This window comes from Octopus sinensis, linkage group LG13 (genome assembly GCF_006345805.1).
Source record: "Octopus sinensis linkage group LG13, ASM634580v1, whole genome shotgun sequence".
NCBI lineage: Eukaryota > Metazoa > Mollusca > Cephalopoda > Octopoda > Octopodidae > Octopus > Octopus sinensis.
This window is the reverse complement of record NC_043009.1, coordinates 55,587,314-55,603,432: the sequence shown is the minus strand read 5'-3', so window position 1 is coordinate 55,603,432 and position 16,119 is coordinate 55,587,314. Positions and strand designations below refer to the sequence as shown.

Here is a 16,119-nt window from a genome sequence, read left to right as displayed (position 1 = left end):
TTTGGTAGATAGAAACTGAAAGAAGTTCATATGTACATGCATGCATGTGTGTCTGCACACTTGTCAAGCCCTTATGTGATGGTTTGGAAAATGATACAACCAGTCTAGATAAGGGAAAATACTACATTGCTTGGAAAACAGGTAAGGGTTGGCAACATAAGGGCATTTAACCACAGAAAATCCATTTCAACAAATTCCTTCTGACTCATGCTGGCATGGAAAAGTGAATGACTGGGTCTTATTATATTAACCTCTGAGAATAAAAGACTGCACAGTTATAAGGGGAAGTAACTAAGGTAGTGCTGAAGACTAAAAATTAATCTTCCGCAATTTTTTCTTGGCGGGAGTGGTGGGGACTAACCAATGCAGGACACACATACATGCATCTGATTAGTTACAGCATAGTTTCTGCCTCTCTATAATTTCATTTGCAAAATTTTAATCAGTGTAAGACTATAATAAAGGACACTTGCTTAAGGTGTCACACAGCAGGGTGAAACCATGTTAGTTGTAGAGGAAATTTTTAACTGCACAATCATACTTATTTGTGTATGATGTAAATGTTTATATATATATATAATATATATATATATATATATATATGTTTGTTTGTTTCTTAAATGTTACTTCTCTGAAGTTAGATCTACCATTTAATGTTTCCCTGTTGTGAAACATGTTGCAGGGAATTGTCAGTATTTGTATTTATTCCTTGTTTTGTCATCTCTGTCTTCTTGCTGTATGTAATTCCTAAAACTTCAATTCCTAGAGTCTTTGTTGTCTGTTCATATTGATGTGTTTCATATCTGTAGGGTCTCAATCACTGTTTACTCAAATCTGTGTGTTAAAGATAATAAGATAAACAAACATTGAAGATCCTTTTTAAAAAATCAATACTATATGTTTAACCCTTTAACATTCAGATTACTCTGTCAAATGTTATGCTTATTTATTCACATTGTTTTGGATTAATCGTGTATTATCTCCATAGCTTTGAGATTTAATTTTTAGAATGATATTGTAGGGCTGGTGTAAGAGACTGGATATGACCAGTTTCAGCATAAAACAGGTAGAATATTTTGGCTGAATATGGCTGGTTTAAATGCTAAAGGGTTAAGGATTTAATTAACAAATGTAACATATATGTAATAGACTGAGGCATGGTTATATATATATATATATATATCGTTTTCAGTTAAAGGGACAATCTTCATGATGGATTCAGTTGACAGCCAGATCCGTCTCACATTGGACAGCAGGTGTCCGACATAAACTCCCAGATCAGCAATGCTCTGGCACTAGATGAGAGCATGCAGGACCATCTCATTGTCCTGTGCACATCTCGGACATGCACAGCTGACGGCACTTCCATGCCTGTAAAGTTTATCTTGAACAGGCAATGTCCCCTAATAGCACTGCCAGGCCAGAGATTTTTTTAAATTATCCATTGGTCCAGATTGTGGGTGTGACAGAATGTTTTGGTGTAATGTTTTGCATGAAATTATGTACTTCATTAATTCATTGTTTTTTTTAGCTTATTGCCATATAGTTTTGTAATGTTAGTGTCTTTAATTTGTATTTGTTGTGGTTGTTGAAAATGATAACATTTGGCTGCTTTTCAAAACCACAGTTTTTAATTAATGCTTTCATATTTACTTACTAAGTGAAAGCCTTCATTACTATTGCTTTCATTGTCATCATCATCATCATCAGTAATATATCTATTGTAATAGGAGAGGGGGAAAAGATAAATACTTGGTCACTGCAAATAATAACTATAAGATCTAAGCCTTGAACATTTTACTGCAGCTAAATAAAGTATATGTTTAGTCTTATACAATTACTAATAATTTAGAGGTGTTTATTTCTATGTGTAAAGTTAATAGGGGAAGGTATCTGTGGTAGATATTGGTCAAAGGAAGACATCAAGCAGCTGAATAGGTAGAAGTTCACAAGATTGTCCACTACCCTTCCAATAACTATAGCCACCTTTTTGAATTCAATATCTCTCCCAATGCCCATTGATGTGTTTATAAAATCAGAAAACAATGCAGAACCCATAACCTTCAGAAATAATTTTTCCTGCTCAAAGTGTTGAAGTATGGGATAAATAACCCATGTTGGTTGGTAGCTGTCAGGACACTGTATTCTTCAAAAATTCCATGCTTCCTGCAATTCACCAACACTATTCTTGATGTGCTTCAACACCCTTTCCTCTTCATCATCTTTTAATTCACTTTTCTCTGTTTTATTCTGTGTATTGTACATGTACGTTTGGCTTTCATTGTTGTCTTCCTTTACTTGACTTATTGCCACTTTTTGTCACCACTTTTACTTCTTTCTAATGAGTTGCAGTACACCTGAGCACTATATACAATAACCTATTATTATAATTATTAAGGCGGTGAACTGGCAGAAACGTTAGCATGCCGGACGAAATGCTTAGCAGTATTTCATCTGCTGTTACGTTCTGAGTTCAAATTTCACCAAGGTCGACTTTACCCTTCATCCTTTCAGAGTCGATAAATTAAGTACCAGTTACGCACTGGGGTCGATGTAATCGACTTAATCCGTTTGTCTATCCTTGTTTGTTCTCTCTGTGTTTAGCCCCTTGTGGGTAGTAAAGAAATAGGTATTTCGTCTGTTGCTACATTCTAAGTTCAAATTCCGCCGAAGTTGACTTTGCCTTTCAACCTTTTAGGGTTAATAAATTAAGTACTAGTTGAGTACTGGGGGTCAATGTAATCGATTATCTCCCTCCCCACAAAATCCAGGCCTTGTGCCTATAGTAGAAAGGATTATTATTATAATTATTATTAAAGCAGAAAGCTGGTGGAATTGTTAGCATGCCGGGCAAAATGCTTAGTGGCATTTCATACGTCATAACGTTCTGAGTTCAAATTCTGCCTTGGTCAATTTTGCTTTCATCCTTTTGGGGTCAATAAAACAAGTACCAGTTGATTACTGGGGTCAATGTAATCAACTTACTCCCTCCCCCCAAATCGCTGTTCTTATGAAAAAAATAGAAACCATTATTATTATCAAGGCAACAAGCTGGCAGACTTGTTAGAATGCCAGGCAAAAGGCTTAACACCATTTCTTCTGTTGATATGTTCTGAGTTCAAATTCTGCTAAAATTGACTTTGCCTTTCATCTGTTTGAGGTTGATAAAGTAAGTACCAGTTGCTGGCCTTTTGCCAAAACTTGAAAGTGTTATTATTATCAGCGATACTGGAGTAAAATATACGAAGCCCAGTATACCCATCATGACTACCTGTCTGATAAGGGTGCACTAGGCACATGCATCACAATCATATGTGCATGACATAGGGATTTCATATCAAAATAAACAGTTCATGGCCTTGCAGGTGGGGCCCAGTTTAAATTTTCTTCAGGTCAAGTAGCCCCTCCCACTCAAAAGGTCTTTGAATAAGGATTGTTCAAGGATATTGAATGAAACACCCATCTTTTCAGAGATGAATTATTCAAACCCCAAAGAATCCCTCTCAACACATGGCTGTGATGCTCCCCCACTACTTCTGCTCATGATCAGAGATGCACATATCGTCAGCCACCAAGGGATATGCTCAACTGGTTATAGTCAAACAACTGACAAACAAATCTGTGGTATTGAGCAGAATATTTGCTGTAACCCATCTTTTATACCAAGACAAAACAATGTACATGATAATACTTCCAATCAGTTAAGATCAAAAACCATGAGAGTCACTGCCTGGTATTACATTTGGTCATATATTATTATTATTGTTATTATTATTATTATCATTATTATTTATGGGTTTTTCTTCTTTCAAATTTGCTTCTATTTCTTGCTGAGTGTCTTCCCGACTTCTAGGGCAAGGAAACTCATTGTATACATTGGTAGGCCATTAAACTAAACTCACTAGTTCATTCATTTTTTTTTTGATAGGAATAAGGTTAAATTATTATCATTATTATTATCATTATTATTATTATTATTATTATCATTATCATTATTATCATCATCATCATCATCAAGAGGAAACTTTTAGGTGAGTCATGAAAGCATTCAAATTTGCAGATGAAATGACACTGAATCAGACACCCAAAGAAATAGGTACAGCCTCTTCCTTAAGAATAAAAAGCCATTAGATTAGAGGAAAAGGTGGGGAAATTAATGTGATTGATGTACAGGTTACAATGCTGGTAAATACCTGTGGGGGAAATAAAGCAGTGAGCTGGTAGAATTGTTAGTACGCCAGGCCAGGCAATATGCTTTTGTCTGTCTTTATATTCTGAGTTCAAATTCTGTCATGGATTACTTCATCCTTTTGAGGTCAATAAAACAAGTACCAGTTGACTACTGGTATTAATGCAATCGACTTATTCACTCCCCAAAAATTGCTGGCCTTGTGCCAAAATTTGAAACCGATATCTGGGAGAGCAATATGGATGAGAAAGGAATTCCAGAGAGATTATATCCTGGGTGGAAGGATAGGTAGAAATGGTTAGTAAAGTATTGGGAGGGTGACACAGAATAGGGGATGAGAAGAGGAGCCATAAGTGAACATTGGTGGAAGTGATAAGCAAGAATAGCTCTGAAGAGCAGAAACCATCATAGTTGGGGTAGAAAAAGCAGGTTGAGGGGACAGTATGTCCATGTGCTTATTGCTTTAGTGTGTGAGTATTTATCATACATTTAAGCATCAGCAACACTATCCCAGATGCGGGAACAGTATTCTATTGAGTGCCTTACTCGATCTTTGCAGAAGAGGGTCAGTAGCTGACCCAAGACTTAAGTATTTTCTAACATTACAGCTCTAATTAACTAAATCTGATGTAAAAACAAAGACAAAAAAATAGGTGTTAAAATAGTGACAAATAGCAAATATGGTGATGGTTTTTGAACATAGACTTTATATTTGTTATTTCTTTTTAAACCCAGATCAGTCCTGACCTAGCACTTCTATGACCAGGAAGTATATTATCTAGTGTGACTAAATAATACATTTGTATGAGATCTGAGCAAGATTTGATTGCTATTTCTAAAAGTGTGACTGTATAGTAGCTTGCTTTGTTCATTCATTTAAATGGTTTAGTATTTCTATATTGATGTTGGAAAAGATTACAAAAAAGAAACTACAATTCAACTAATTTATCAATTTCATTCATCTAATGTAGAACTAAGCAGAATAATAGAATTTCTGAGTTTTTTTGGTTTTTTTTGTGTAGCCTCACATCTATTCTGATCATAGCAGAAATATGATCAAATTTATTTCATACATCGAATACATCATGTCTTATCTGCTACACTACATCTAATCCTACATTATCCCGCTGTAGTTTTCCTTTTCTTTAGGCAGTTGGAATATTTAGTTGATATTTTTCTACAGTTTGTGTAAAACATTTTACAAATTAGCAGAATAGTTAAAAGCAGGAAATGAACACAACAAATATAAATCATGAAAGTTGATCTTCTTTCAGCTGCTTCAATCACTGATAGTCTGAAGGGTATTTTTGACACACCCTACTTCTCAAACACCTGTTTAAAATGTACAGCAATAAAGATTTACAATAAATACCTCTACATTTGTTTTTCTCTTCATCCTCCTCCACCCCCTTCTCTAACTGGTAATGACTATGACTGCTCCCTTATCTCCAGACAATTAGCCTATTCATTTTCTTAATGACATGTTAATTTTGGACGATACTTGATTCTGTTTCTCCTTCTCATAAGGGGCTAGTCTGAATTGCCTTTCATCATCATCGTCATCGTTTAACATCCGCTTTCCATGCTAGCATGGGTTGGATGATTTGACTGAGGACTGGTGAAGCAGATGGCTGCACCAGGCTCCAATCTGATCTGGCAGAGTTTCTACAGCTGGATGCCCTTCCTAACGCCAACCACTCCGAGAGTGTAGTGGGTGCTTTTACGTGCCACCGGCACGAGAGCCAGTCAGGCGGTACTGGCAACGGCCACACTCGTAAATCGTGCTTTTTATGTGCCACCTGCACAGAAGTCAGGCCAGTGGCACTGGCAATGAACTCGCTCAAATGTTTTGTTCACGTGCCACCGGCACAAGTGCCAGTAAGGCGACGCTGGTAATGATCACACTCAAATGGTGCTTTTTATGTGCCCACCGGCACAGAAGCCAGACAACTGCTCTGGCAGTGATCCTGCTTGGATGGAGCTGTTAGCGCTCCACTGGCACAGGCGCCAGTCACCGAATTTGATTCAATTTCGATTTCACTTGCCCCAACAGGTCTTCGTAAGCAGAGGTCTTCGCGTAATTTTGATAAATCCTCTAGAGCAGCGTTTCTCAACCTGGATTCCCCAGAACCCTAAGATTCTGCAAGAAAGAATAAGATAAACTAATGCTAAATTCATGATTGTAATATTACTATTCATGCAAAACATATTATTGATTATTGTATTATAGACATCATCTTATCTAACCTATTATATTATCAAAAAAACTCACAACTATATTCACCATGATAGATCGCTAGCCACTACATATTCTTTATTTTCTCTCCCTGTTTCTTTCTATATTCCTTTCTGTGGAAGAGCGTTGGCAATTGAGGATTGAATCCACTCTATGCCTGCATGAAACCACTACAAATATGTTGTGGAATAAAAAATTTATCTACTGTCATGGAAAAGTGTAACTGTAAAAATGCAGCATTATCGAAGTAATGGGCATTCAAAAAATGTATGTATAGAAATGTATAAAGGTTTAAAATTCAAATTAAGGAAGTGCAATAATAATGTTTAGCAGTTCAAAACTGTGAGTATGTGTGTGTATATGTGTATAAATATGTATATATACCTATGTAGATGAAGATTGGCAAAATAATCCTTTTAATATGGTATTTTGAGACCTTCTATTTCAGCAATATTGATGAATATGTTGTCATGAAACACGCGTAGTCTATATAATGTAATGTATATGATTTAGAATAAGAATTGAAGGTATTAATTTTGATAATTTTTTTTATAGTTAGTCCTATATGTACCTATCATGGATAATATCGTTCAATGATGATTGAGTTGCTTGAGGGTGATTCAGTCTCTTAAACCTATCTATATATATATCTATGTGTGTGTGTATACGTGTGTGTATATATATGTATATGTGTATATATATATATGTGTGTGTGTATACGTGTGTATATATGTATGTGTATGTATATATATATGTATATGTGTGTATATATGTATACGTGTATACCCGTATATATACATATACCTGTATACATACATACATATACGTATATACATACATGTATACATGCATAAGTGTGTGCGTGTGTATGTTTGTGTTTTGTGTTGGTGGGGATGATGTGTGTGTATGTGAATGTGTATGTACGTGAGTGTGTCTGTCTGTCTGTTTGTGTTTTTATAATTCTCTTGGTGATGGTGGTGTGTGTGTGGGTGTGTATGTGTGTGTGAGTGTGTTGTATTTATCAGGGGTTCTGTGAGTCCGTGTGTGTTGGGTTTATCTGGGTGGTGTGTATGTGTGTACGTTCTGTGCATGTTGGTACTGAGTATGTGTTTGTGTGTTTGTACATATGTGGGTATGGTTTATGTAGTTTTTCGGGTGTGAGGATGCACGCGTGTGTGTGTGTGTGTGCTGTATTTGTGAGTGATTTGTTTTGTTTGTATTGTTAGTGCAGTGTGTGTGTATACGTGTGGGTGTATATATATATATGTATATATATATATATATATATATATATATATATATGCATACATATATATATGCATAAGTATGTATATATATGTGTGTATATATATATATGTATGTAAATACATATATTCTTTAAAAAAATTACTAATATTTCTTAAAAGTATTTCTTAGAAAAATTTACTAAAATGCATTTTGTTGCACTTTTTAAAAATTTGTCACTTTTAGTTTACAATGTATCTACATACTATGCTACACACTACTATACTCCTTAAAATTAAAGAGACTGAATTTGGTCAAGAAATTGCCAGTAGATTGAGGTTGTTGCCAATAGTCAATCGCTAATATTAAATCACAATGAATATAATGAAAAAAGTTTGTGGAATAGATATACAGTATAAAGGTCAGCTAAGTCATTATTTATTATTACTTTGAATAATTATTTTTACTATTTTTATTTATTTTTAATTAAGCAAATTCTACTGCTTACTTTTTTTTTTTTTTGTAAGGATTGTGCTTGTAAATGTATATTTTTTGTGATTATAAATGTATATTTTGAAATAAGGAGCAGAAGAGTGAAGTGAGTTTATATGAAAACTTGCACTGTTCACCTTTGAGTGGGCTGCTTCCTTTTTAAACTTATTTGATCTACATATATATGCATAAAAAATAGCAAATTGTACATTTATATTTTATGCAATTAAATTATACAAGCTTATTTTATTTTATTAACTTTTAGTTTACTTTATATATATTATATAAATTGAACTAAAAATGGACAGTCACCCATTTTGGGTAAATTTAAGACATTTCAGACCTGTCTGCCCAATTAATTTATGTTGTGTGTATATTATTACTGATACTTTATTACTACTATCTAATTTTAATTATATTTAAAAATTATTATTTTAATTATAATTGATCTAATTTTTTTGATAAAAATAATATTGTGCTGCAACTTTCAAAATTGAAATAATATATTGAAATAGTTACAAAGATTTAAATGAATTAATTATTATATAAATGAAATTAAAAAATAATAAATATTTTTATCACTGTTAATAATTTGCAATTAAAAATCTTTTTTTTGCTTGATAATTTCTATACATTATTGCAATTCTTAATCTTTGTTTGATCAAATGTTTTTGTTGTTTTGTTGTAACAGTAGTCACTTACCATCTTTGTTCTGCCTTAAAATATTCATTAGTTTTGTATGTATTTAAGATTAAAATTATAAATGATTTTAAATTTTAAAAAAAGGTGCAACAAAATGTGTTTTAGTAAATTTTTATAAGAAATACTTTTAGGAAATATTAGCAATTTTTTTTTTTAAATACCTGCTTGTTTCTTTCTTTTTAAAGTTTATCATTGGTTATTTTTTCAAAAGAGCATTTTGTTCAATTCTTTTTTTGTTTTTCAAGAAATTTTTTTCCCATAAAATTTCTTACTTTTTTTAGATTATTTTTTTTAAGCATTAAATTTTCACCAAGCAAAAGCAAATACCCGTACCATCATTAGCCTGTTGTCATATGATTTACACCCACATACTGCAGTGAGGTGATGGTTGGATTTAATGGGAGAAAGGTCACCAAATATTTAGTTTATTAGATAACGAAATGCAATTTCATATCTTTTAATTCATTTAATCTTTTTTAATTTGATTAAATATGTTCAAAAAATGAGGCAAGAATATTGAGTGTCACTAATTATGTTCCATTTGTCATTATTTTTAACTATGCAAGTATAATGACCACTATTGACTCGATTCGATGTATGCATTATGCCAGCTTTTAATTTAAAATTGGTGCCAAAAATATTTTGCTTTTTGGTATTAAAATATGTGATTTCAGCATTAATTCTTCTGACAATAACATTACCATTAGCATTGCCATTCTATAAAAACTTTTATAAATGAAATCATTTGAAATGCAAATTCTAAAAGAAACAATATAATTTCGAACAAAATACATTTAGAACTATTAAAAGTAAAAATAATCCAATATAAATTATTTTTTTTATAAATTTAAAACATTTTTTATTTGTGCTTAAAAGACATTCCAAAAAAAATTTATGGTAATGTCAGGGTTTCAGTGTTAGTTTTTATTATATTAATATTAATTATGACCTGCTGCGGGCCGGACCACAGTAATAACAGTGAAAATCGATAGACCTCTCACGTAACAGAAAAGAGCGTATTAGGTTTGAGTAGCTGAAAGAAAGTCAGAAAATGATGACTCAAGAATGCAAAAAAAATTTTATTTTAATTAATGAATTAAAAATAAAATTTAAAAAATACAAATTAGATATATTTGGAATCCTTGTAATACAAGGAACATGTTAATATAAGTTTACATGAGTTAATTAATTCATATAAATAAATAATAGGGCCTGGGCGCACACTAGGCATTTATGGACAAGCACGTCATTTGAGTCTCTACATTTTGTTGAGATTTGCACTCAGCCATGCTCATCTAATATGTATATATACATATATATGTGTATAAAATATTTGAAGAAAAAATGGGCAAACATACCGCTTGCTAAAAATCAAAGTGAAATCTTCAAAAAACCACCAATTCTATGATAAATACACACACAAGCAATGTAAGGAATATTCTAATATGTATTAGCTGCCTTCATATTCCATCCTGAAGGTAGGCCTATATTTTAAAATATTCGTTATATTGCTTGTGTGTGTATATAAAATTGGTGGGTTTTTTAAGTTTTCACTTTGATTTTACACTTCTTTCCAAATATTTTATTATACTTGTTTTAGGTATAAGTCTTGCTAGTCACCCCATTATTACTATTTTTAACAGTAATAATACTTCACATATTTACTTTTTTATATATGTGTATATTTATGTAAATATATATACATATATATATTGGCATCCTTTTTGTCTTGAGAGACAATGGAGTTGCACATAAAATAATCTAGTCCGGCTTTTACATTTCATGTCCTAATACATCTCCTGTTGTGGTTGTTTAGTCCTATCCTGGACAAACACTCCCTCTGGCAGGTGCTGCAAATGTAGTAAAGACTTTGCCTGCTTGGTTGTAATGTCATAGTTTCTTGTTGACGTCTTTTCTTGTCTTTCCATTTCTCCTCTCTCCCTCTAGAGGAACAAGTATTAACGTTGAATGGTGCCTATTTATCTGTTTCAATCAAATCCATACCACTGGCCACTCTGAGTTAGTTCCCTTAGTTCATATTCATTTAACTCATCCATACCCCCCTCCCATATATATATATATATATATATATATATATATATATATATATATATATATATATAATCATTTTACATTCTTTTATTTTTCTTTGCTGACATAGGTTAGTGAATTTTCACAATATTGCACATAAATGACATCAATGTTTGAACTCAATTTAATTTTTCTGGAGACTGCTATAGATGATAGATGAGTGGGGAATTGGTCTCATTCCATCCTGTCCTAAACTGTATCACCCTCTTCATTTAATTATTCAATTAACCTAAATTCTTGGTTTAACTTGTTAAATTCTGTTCCTTATTCTAGCTAATGTATTTTCATTAAAATAGTTCTGTGTAACCAAACTAATTATCTTTCTAGCTCTTTAGTCATGCATTTATCTTTTTCTAAAGAATAATTAATAAAAGATAACTTGACATTTTAAAATTTCAACTAAAAATTATGAACAATGCAATTAGATAAAAACTTTGTCTTTATTTTCAGTCATCTGTTAATTATTTAAATTACGTATAATTGAGAGAAAATCATTCAGTTCTCTTGATCATAAAATTTGATATTCTGACTGTAAAATAAAACGAAAATTACTTTTTTATACCTTATAAGCAATAACTGGTGTTAAAAAATTTTTGGAACTAAAGAATGTCACATAAGCAGATCCAAAGACCCAGTACTCAGCAACACAGTATTGCTAAAAGATCATATTCTTAATACTGCAATCAATTCTGATTAATATAAGACAATTATGTAATTTGGTTAATTGCATAACTTCAAAACACCAAATCATTAAGCATAAAATATCTATGTAAAATCTTTTGGTTGTTTTCATATGTAAAGCAAGTCTCCTTTTTATTAATTGCATAAAATTTTACTGATTTTGTATAAATTATATTTTCTATTTTTCCAATTTTGTATAAGAATTTGTGTTTTATAGCTATCTATCTATCTATTTATCTTATATATGTATACACATATACTAGCTGAATAACCTGGCATTGCCCAGGTTACTGCTGTTCTTCTTCAGATTAGTAAACAATAAATATAAAGATATATTCTCATAATTATTTCAAAATATCTATACTTTATTAAAAAATATCCAAATCGTAACGATGCTAAAATTTCAAACTGAAAATCTGTCAACGTTGAAGCACCTCAGGGTAAACAATATTCATTGTGTAATTTTTTGTTGACGTCGAAATGAATAAATTATTGCTGCTTCCAACTTGCAAGCAAGCAACATAGAGTTGGCTGTGAGAGAAGCATGTAGTAGAGAGATCAAGTCCAACTACTTTGAGCGATTGAGTCTGAGATTTGTTAATTGAAATACCAAGACTTAGTTTGACTGGAAACTGAAGTGTCTTAAATCGACATGGAACATCTGTAGGTATGAGGGGAATTTTTGAAATAAAGACGTTTTCTCCTTTGTGACTACCTGTTATGATTGTTGCCTATAGGACATGGGGCTTCATGGAAGTAACACTTAAGCAAGTTCCATTACATAGGTGAGATGGGTCAAGATTCCGAAGCAATATAATAGGAGCACCCAGTTTTAGTGTCAAGTTATGCGGTGGCATCCCAGTGGGTTTAAGTGTGTTCAAAAATTCTACAGGGCATTGAACATTCTGAACTTGATTGACTGTTGTCAATTGATCAAAAAGTCATTTATGATGTATCTGTTAACTTTTGAAGAAGTCCATGATTGAGTTTATCAACCATTTCATTAGCTGGAACCATTATAGTTCTTTCATATAGCCAGTTTACATCAGTGTAATTGACAAATAAATTAGGAAATACTTTATCCATAAGATCCCGAAGAGAAAGTATCATTTGATTGAATGTTAATATCCCATTACCAATCTTAAGAAGCTTGTATGATCACCTAGTAGAAGTACTCTGATGTTGCTTGTAAGGTTGTTATCTCAAGCACAGATGAGAATATCAGGATTTTCATGGGGTCACCTAGCATAAGGATGGTTGCTTCATTAGATGTGGGCTCATTAAAAAGGCATAAAATGTCCTTTGCTATAGTTTACTATAGACTTACCAAATGCAGAAACACACACACACAGACACAGACACACTCATACACATATGTATATGTATGTGTAGATGTGTGTGTGTTTAATTGTCTGAGGCCTAACATAAAAATTATCACATACAGTCACACATAGTCTGACATACACTCACATACATACACTAAGACAGACACAGAAAGACATACATTCACACACTCCTCATGTGTATCTCTGTCCCTCTACGAGTGTGTGTCTCTCTCTCTCTTTAGATGCGTGTGTGTGTATCAGCCATCACAAAAATGTATGTTCACACATACACCGTCACATACATTCTCACACCTATACTTCTCAGTCATCGGCCTAATGTACATAACAAACACGCACACACATACACACATAAACAGACACATGCTCATATAGAAAATGTGATGTGGTGGTATAAAATGTTGTTTACAATAGCTGACTTATAGAAAGATTATAATGTTAAATTTTTGTAATGCAGATATATAAATGAAAATAAAGTTTATTTTGTAGCTGAAAGATTACTGAATCTTTTGATACCCCATACATCAAAATCAGCAACTAAGTTTTCGAATGCATAAGGAACATACACACACACACACACACACAAGCTCTGCTTTATATATTAAGATAATGTTATCAGAGTTAACTTCATCACAAAAACAGTTTCTTGACACAGCAACATATATATTTATTTTCATATGTTTATGATTCAAACTTTTATTTTTGGTTAGTTACAATATATACATACATATAAATACATATACGATACATACATATAAACTAAAAAACATTAGTTCAATCACGTACCTTCACAGCTAACCTGCTTCAGAATTCATTTTTTAAACTGTATTTCGATACATATATTTACAGTTCCAAATATTGGTTTTTTAAATGTTTGTTAATGCACTCTGGTGAGTTAATAATTTAATGTTCCTTCTCAAGCCATGCCAGGCTCATAAGGACTGGTTTCAGTGGCGTGGAAATTCTCCGCCTGGACAGGACGCTGGTCCATCGCAAGGAGTGGACTGGAGCAATGTGAAATGAAGTGTTTTGCTCAAGAACACAACGCATCGCCCGGTCCAGGAATCGAAACCACAGTCTTACAATCATGAGTTCATCACCCTAACCACTAAGCCATATGCCTCCACCTGATGAGTTAACTACTACTGAATATGGATGAGTCAAATGTCTATGAAGTTTCATGATATTTTAATATTCATGACTTGACTGTCATTAGTCAATTTGAGCTGGACAAATTAAGTCCACCACTAATTAATTCTAACTATTTGACTGATTAGACAGTTTACAGAAACAGTTCAATCCCAGAAATCTGGTTTCATATCCCAATGACATAGTTTTATACATTTATGATAGGTGCAGACATAGTTGTGTGGTTAAGAAGCTTGCTTCTCAACTAGGCTGTCTTGGGTTCAGTCTCTCTGCACGGCACCTTAAACAAGTATCTTCTATTCTACCTCCTTGCCTCCATTACCACCACCCACCAAAGCTTTCTGAGTAGATTTGGTAAATGGAAACTAAAAGAAGCCTATCGTGTGTGTGTGTGTGTGTGTGTGTGACCACTGCCTGATGATTGGTGTTGGTTTGTTGACATCCCTGCAATTTAGCAGTTCAGCATAGGGGCCTGATAGAATAAATACTATGCTTTAAAAAAAAGTACAGGACACGATTCGTTTAACTAAAACCTCTTCAAGGCGGTGCCCCAGTATGGTCACAGTCCAGTGACTGAAGTAAGTGAAAGATAAAAGGTAATATACAATTAATATATAGTCTGTTTATGCTGTCTTCTTTATTGGTTTGTTTTTTGTATAATTAAACGAAATAAAATAGACTATCAAGGGAGATAATGCTAATTGATCTAAAAGGAGTTGCTTCCCTCTTTCTTTAATTTTTTTCATTCAGGCAAAAATCTATCTAGTAACGGGGTAAAATGTTTTACGTTACTTTGTATAATTTCGTCATGTGTTCGAATCTTGTCGGGGTTGGCCTTGAATTTCCTCTTTCTTCGAAGTTTGAAAAAATAAAATATCACTTAACTCATGTCAAATGCAAACTATCAATTCATACTTGTCCTTTTATTCATATGTCGCAAATATGAATAATTGGCTACTAGCGTATGTTAATCACTGAGTTTCTAAATTTGAAAAAAAATATTAAAAGCATTGTATTTTATCCTTCTGTCAGCCTTCACAGCAGGATTCAGTTATATCAACAACTATGAGGAGTTCTCTGTTGTACTAACGTCAACTTTGGATTTTATCACACACCCTCAAACATAAATTCTTTATTCCCTATTGTATTTGTTTATTGACATTTCTTTTAAACTCATGAAATCACAGTAAATTTACTTTTGTTTCATTATTATTTGAAATATATTGATTGTATTGAAATTGAATGAATGCTGTAACTAACGAGTTTTCAACTTAATGAAGCTTTTGTTGTTTTATAGTGCAGAGAATAATAACTGTAACAACTAAAACAGTTTTAATATCTTCTTGCTTTAAGTGCCGCATTAACCTTTTCATTCACCTTCTGTCTAGCACTGTGTGAATCTTGAAACTGCCAATACATCGCTGATATAACTTACTTGTATTTAGCCATTTATTTAAACAGTAATATTCTTCTACATTTAAAAATTGTTTTTATTTTTTCATACTTTCTTTTCATTTTTGTAAATTTTAACATTTGGTCTGCTTGATGCCAACATAATGGTTGGTTATTAAAATTTAACCTTGATTTGAACACAGAAATATTTGTCATATAAATCTAAATCAAAGTAAAATATGTTTTACTTTTGTGATCAACAAAAAGATTATATTTAAAGAGGAACAATTTTTTCCCCCAAGAAAATATTTTTTGTAAATATTTCTTGTTGCTTAAATTGTTTTTAATTTCCCATCTTGAAATGAATGTATAACATGTCTCCTGAGTCATGAAGTTTCATGACCTCGGGAGCAAAGAGAGCTAAGTTTAGCTCTGATTTCATAACCTACATGGTATGGATAAATTTGCCAGTGGATAGAGCATCAGTTAATTGTTTACAACATCCCTTTTGACAGCTGAGTTAATTGAGACAAGGTAAAATAAAGTTTTTTATTCAGAAACACAACAAAATACCTGCAGTAGATTTGATCTCTTGAGCAAGTTGTTCAATTTTTTTCCCC

At 32.5% G+C, this 16,119-nt stretch overlaps 1 protein-coding gene across 4 annotated transcripts in view; it reads left to right on the top strand.

Annotated features, from left to right (window-relative positions):
• LOC115218529 (1-phosphatidylinositol 4,5-bisphosphate phosphodiesterase delta-1) overlaps positions 1–16,119 on the top strand; it is a 154,740-nt gene that overhangs the window by 127,519 nt on the left and 11,102 nt on the right. The window lies entirely within an intron of this gene.